Genomic DNA, 6,293 nt, shown 5'->3' with positions numbered 1-6,293 from the left:
TGGGGTGAATTCATTCATTTTGTCATTTTGAAGGGAGAAAAGGAATTAATGAGGTAGAAAAATTAAAATTAAAAAAATTAAAATTAAAAAAATATTAAAATTAAAAAATTAAAAACACACACACAAAATCTAATAAATGATGAAAAATCCTAGGTGTGTTTTGGTCTCTGTGTTCAAAGTGGTTTGCTAGATTAGAGTAAAAAGGGGGGAGAAAGGAAATTGTTTGAGAATTTGAAAACATGAATACACTGAAGTAGACTAAAATTAAACTATGGGAGTAAAATAGAATTTGAAAAAATTTACACAAAAGTAAAGACTATAGTAGAAAAAATAAAAGAAAAACATTTTAATAGAAATTTAAAGTAAAAATGAAGTTTTTCTCTTTCTGTATTCAAGAAAAAGAAAATAAACCAAAAAGAGAAAAAAGAGGGAAAAAAAGGAAATCTTTTGAAAATTTGAAAAAGTGAATAATGATGGAAGTAAAATAGAATTTGAAAAAATTTACACAAAAGCAAAAAATATAGTAAAAAAATTAAAGAACAATATTTTGAATAAAAATTGAAAATAAAAATGAATTTTTTCTCTTTCTGTATTCAAGAAAAAGAAAAGAAGTGAAAAGAGAAAGAGAAAAAAAAAAGAAAGAAAGAAAATTGAATAGATGGACCTGCTAGCAGATTGAAATAGGACTGAAATTACTTCGTTTTCCCCTAGAAGTCAGACTATGAATCGCTTTATAGTCCATAAACTAAGCAGGCGGTGAGACTTGTGTTCTGAAGAGCGAGGTTGGCCCAGTTGGGCAGGGCTTAGTGTAGTGGCTCCGTCCTCCACTAGATGGCGCTGCTAGACTATGGGGGTTGAGTGTTGTAGCGCTCAATCGTAGGTGCATATGCGCATGCGGGAGCGCAATGGCGTCACCCAGCCACACAGTCTCTAGTATTGGGACTCTGTTCTCCCCGGTTAGCAATTGCTCACCCATCCTCTGTCTTCAGCTTTTGTCCACTCCCCTCTTTTTCACTGTCCATGACCAAGCCCCAGGCAGTACTTGTCTCCTGTGTTTTGTCTCAGGTGTGGCTGTTTTCCCTGGCCCCTTACTTCTGAAGGACTGCAGCTTTGACCCGTTCTGCCCCTCTGTGGGCGGGTCTCACTGAGCAATGGCTGAATGTCTGCTGCACCCAGGAACGCTTGCTGGACCCTGCTGCTGCCTGTGCCCCGAGACTGTGGCTGGGTGCCAGCCCGCCCCAGAAAAAGTTCACGAGATAGTGTAGCAGCAGCGTCTCAGGGATTATGGAAAATCACAACACACATCTGGCACCAGGCTTCACTCTCAACAACGTTGCCCCAGCACCAGCGAATGCAGTTACCTTCCGGGGTCTGCTGGGACCAGGTGGCTTCAGCAGTCTCTACCAAATGTCCTTCTAGCAGTGGAACCGCTTTTCCCTGTGTGGCCCAAGAACCTCCTGGACCCCACTTTGCTCCTGGGGATTCGCCATTCCCACCAGAGCACTGCCAGGTATGGAGCTGCAGAGTTGCAGCCTTTGCGCTCCCCTTGTTTACAGTCTTAATGGAATTTAAACCCTCTCCTTTCTCCCTTTTTAGTTTAGTCCCTGCGGCTGTTTCCAATTTTCCACTTTCTCTCCAGCTGCTTTTGGAGAGGAGTGCTTTTCCCATATTCTCTCCACCCGCCCCCCCCCCCCCCCCCATCTCTGTCCTCTCTCCACCTGCAAAAGCGGCTCCCTGCCCACTGCGGCCCCTCACTCCCCAAGTTCACCTCTCTGTGCCACGTACCTGCTGAATTCTGTGGTTCCATTTGTGCAGATTGTTGTGTTAATCCTCTAATCAGTTTTCTAGGTTTGCAGGATGGTTTAGTGTTGGTCTGGATGTATTTCATGGACGCGAGACACACAAAAAACTTCCATGCTGTTCTGCCATCTTGGCTCCTTCCCTGTGTGTAGAATCTTAATGGAATTTAAACCCTCTCTTTTCTCCTTTCTCCCTTTCTTGTTAAGTCCTTGTGGCTGTTTCCACTTTTCCACTTTCTCTCCAGCTGCTTTCGGGGTGGGGTTCTTTTCCCATACTCTCTCCTCCCCTCCCCCCAGCCTCCGTCCTCTCTCCACAAGCAAATCAGCTCCCTGCCCTCCACGGCTCCTCTCTCCCCCACAGTTCACCTGTCCGCGCCGTGTACCTGCTGAGTTCTGTGGTTCAGGTTGTGCAGATTGTTATGTTAATTCTCAAATCAGTTTTCTAGGTATGCAGGATGGTTTAGTGTTGATCTGGCTGTATTTCATACACAAGAGACACAAAAAAGACTTCCTTGCTGTGACACCATCTTGGCTCCTCCCCTCCAGTACTATACTGTTTCAGTTATTGCTGCTTTGTAATAGAGCTTGAAGTCTGGAATTGTGATACTTCTGGTTTTTTCTTTTTCAAGATTGCTTTGGCTTTTCGAGGTCTTTTGTGGTTTGATACCAATTTTAGGATTGTTTGTTTTAGCTCTGTGAAAAATGCTGTTGGTATTTTGAGAGGAATTGCATTAAATGTGTAGATTGCTTTGGGCAGTATAGACATTTGAACACTATTTGTTCTTCTAACCCATGAGCATGGAATGTCTTTCCATTTCTTTGTGTTGTCTTGAATTTCTTTCATCACTATTTTGTAGTTTTCAGGGTACAGGTCTTTCACCTCTTCAGTTAAGTTTATTCCTAGATATTTGATTGTTTTTGGAGCAACTGGAATGGGGTTGTTTCCTTAAATTCAGTTTCTGCTGATTCATTATTAGTGTATAGGAATGCAACAGATTTCTCTACATTAATTTTGTATCCCACAACTTTACTGAATCCATTTATCAGTTCTAGTAGTTTTTGGTGGACTCTTTAGGGTTTTCTGTATTTAGTATTATGTCATCTACAAAATGTGAGTGTTTTATGTCTTCCTTCCCAATTTGGATGTCTTTAACTTTTTTTTTTTTTAAAGTTTTCTTTACTTTGGGGAGAGAGAGACAGAGATTGAGAGAGAGAGATCGAGAGAGAGAGAGACATCGAGTGCTTGTGTGCAAGCAAGGGAAGAGCTAAAAGAGTGGGAGACCCAGAATCTGAAGCAGGCTCCAGGCTCCAAGCTGTTAGCACAGAGCCCAATGGGCTTGAACTGGAGAACTGTGAGATCATGATCTGAGCTGAAAGTCGGACACTTAACTGACAAGTTAAGCCCCCCAGGCACCCTGTCTTTTATTTCTTTATGTTGTCTCATTGCTTCTAGTACTATGTTGAATCAAAGTGGTGAGTGGACATCTTTGTCTTGTTCCTGATTTTAGGGGACAATGTCTCAGTTTTTTTTTTTTACCACTGAATATGTTAGCTGTGGGTTTTTCATATATGGCTTTTATTACGTTGAGGAATATTCCCTCTAGACCTACTTTGCACAGGGTTTTTATCATGAATGGGTGTTGTACTTGTGAATGTATTTTATTGTTAATAGCATTCTAATGTATGAATGTACCATAATGTATTTACACATTTTATTGCCAAAGGACATTATTTTATTTCTAGTTTTTCACAATTAGGAACAATGCCACTGTGAATATTCTTGTACGTGTATTTTGATGACCATGTGTCTGAGGATATTTTGGGGGTTAAGAGGTATGCATATCTTTAGTTTCACTAGATAATGGCAAATTGTCCTCAAAGTGGTTCAGCAATCTACAATCTCATTAGTAGTGCATTGAGAGTTTTCGTGGTCATCTTCTGGGAAATTTTGAAATACATATACAAATATGCTATGTTTATACAATAGATATGTGAAGTTGTACAGTGCACAACGTGAACATCTATATGTGAGAGGCTGGCGGTCAAATGCCTTTTATGCTTATTTTCTGAAGTGACTGTTCAAGTCTTCTGCCTATTTTACTATTGTCTTTTTCTTACTGATTTGTAGTTGTTCTTTATATATTCTGGATACTAGTTCATTGTTGGTTAAACCACCTACAGGTCCTCTGATGGACTTCCATTTGCTGACCATTAACCTTCTTAGAACAGTCTCCTCTCTGGGCTTTGGTGAGGCCACTCTCCCTTTAGTTTCCTCTTGCCTCTCTAACCCTCATACACAAACCCAACCTTCTGGAATCTCTTGTTTCTGTCTTCCACTCCTCATTTCTGCTGTTACCAGTCAGGCCCAGGCCACCGTCAGGTCCAGGCCACCGTCATCTCCAGTATCCCAGCCTCCAGGCTTGTGTCTTTCTGATCCACATTCTACTAGGGCTGCAGAGCCATCGTTCCAAAACACAGGTAGGATCTTGCCATTTTGCTGCTTTGGACTCTTTAAATGGCTAAATACTGCATGGAGTAAGCACTCAAACTCCTTATCACAACAGATGAGGCCTTCTATCACTTGGCCTCTGCTTATGCATTCAGCCTCCTTCCCTGCCAGGCCCCCACCTGCCCCTGTGCCAGGGAAACTGGGCCTGGCTGGGAGTTTCCCACTCAGCCATGTACCCGTGCCTCTGTGCCTTTGCCTACCATGCTGTTATGGCCTGGAATTCTTTTTCTTCTATCTCCTTCCTCTTCAGTAAACACCTTATCTTGTCTTTCAAACATAACTCAAATTGACCTTCTCTGTGAAGTGTTCTGTCTTAGTAATTGTCTTCCTTTATGTTCCCACAGAGTTTTGTGCATAAAGGTATTATTGAACATTACCTGTCTTTATAGTTTGGAAGCTTTATAGACTAGAGCCTCCTTCAGGGAGGAGACCAGTTTCTTTTTCTTTGCAATCATGGGGCTAGCATGATGTATGTAAAATAGATGTTTGATGAATGAATGTGAGAATGCATGAATATCACATGCAGAAAGAAGGGGAGAAAATTTAGAAGCTAGAGACAGAAGCTTCCTTTGGAGTTGGTTACTGTATAATTCTGGATGAGTAGCTATTTTCAGAAAATGGATAAAATACTTTCAAAGATGAATGCAGATAGTCAAAGCCAAAATACAGCAGGGATGACTCATTTGCACATATACCCACTTGATAGTGAGAGTACTTGTAGGACCTACAAGTCCCAAAGAGTCAGGTGGGAAGCTCCCTGTGTGTGGGCAGGGGCTGGGCCCTCTGCCCAGCTACTAGAGGGGCTAGTAGCTCTGCCTTTTGGAACAGAGTTGGAACAGAGTTGCCAGGTGCTGCCTGATTTCCTTGGTCCCGGCCCCGTAGATGACAGGGTTAACCAGACATGGGAGCAGCAGGTAGAGGGCGCTGAGTGAGTTGTGCATGGCCGGGGAGGCGGTGGGAGCCACACGGTAGATGATGGATGAGGACATGGTGGAAGAGTAGACAGTGAAGATGACCAGCAGGTGGGAGCCACAGGTGTTCAGGGCCTTGGAATTTGCTCTGCCTGATGAAATCCAGAAGGCAGCATGGATAATGTGAGAGTAGGAGGCTCCAAGTAGCAGCATGTCCAGGACTCTGTTGAAGATGTGGACAGTGAGACCCACAGACTTGTTCGGGGAGATGTCCCCACTGGAGAGCTTCATGAGGGCCATGTGCTCACAGGCAAAGTGGTGGATCAGGTCTGAGCAGCAGAAGTGAACCTGGGAGGCAAGCCCCACGAGGGGGGGCAACAATGCAAGTGTTCCTGGCAGCTGCCGCCCCCACCAGGCCAGCCAGCAACTGACCCATCACTATCTCAGGGTAGCACAGAGGGTAGCAGATGGCAATGTAGCAGTCCAGGGCCATGACCAGGAGGATGTTGCAGTCAAAGACAATGAAGAAGTAGATGCAGAACATCTGGAGTAGACAGCAAGGCAGGGAGATGCGGTTGAAGTGGGTAGAGAAGCTGAACAGCATGGTGGGCATCACAGTGGCGGCAACACAGATGCTGACAGCCAGAAGGGAAATGAGCAGGTACATGGGCTGGTGCAGGCTCTGCTGGGCCACCACCATGTGAGTGACCAGGGCATTGGCAGAGATGATCACCAGGTAGAGGCTGAGGAAGGGCAGCACCAGAAGGGCGCGAGTGCTCCTGCAGCCCAGGGAAGCCCACCCAGAGGAAGCTGGTGTAGGACCCATTGGAGCTGCTGTTGCTCCATGCCAACATCTTCCTTGGGAAGCAGAATGGTCTGGGAGCAGGATGGTCTGGTTTCCGTACCTTGACCCCTACTAGGGCCCGCCCCACCTTCACCAGGCTTTGGTCTTCATGAGTCAATAGTCCTGGAGAAAAAAATGAGAAGCTAAGGGTCATAATTTAATGACATATGAACCTTTCAATAAGTTTTTGCATTTCAAATATATTTCTCAGGGTAGATTTCGGATGTAGG

General features: G+C 44.1%; 1 pseudogene; it reads right to left on the bottom strand.

The window, feature by feature from the left end:
• Positions 1-5,111: 5,111 nt before the first annotated feature.
• On the bottom strand, positions 5,112-6,073 carry LOC132660595 (olfactory receptor 52K1-like; annotated as a pseudogene).
• Between the last annotated feature and the right edge of the window lie 220 nt (positions 6,074-6,293).

This window comes from Panthera onca, chromosome D1 (assembly GCF_046562875.1).
Source record: "Panthera onca isolate mPanOnc1 chromosome D1, mPanOnc1 haplotype 2, whole genome shotgun sequence".
NCBI lineage: Eukaryota > Metazoa > Chordata > Mammalia > Carnivora > Felidae > Panthera > Panthera onca.
Note: the sequence above shows the minus strand (reverse complement) of the source record. Positions and strands in the feature narration are given on the sequence as shown.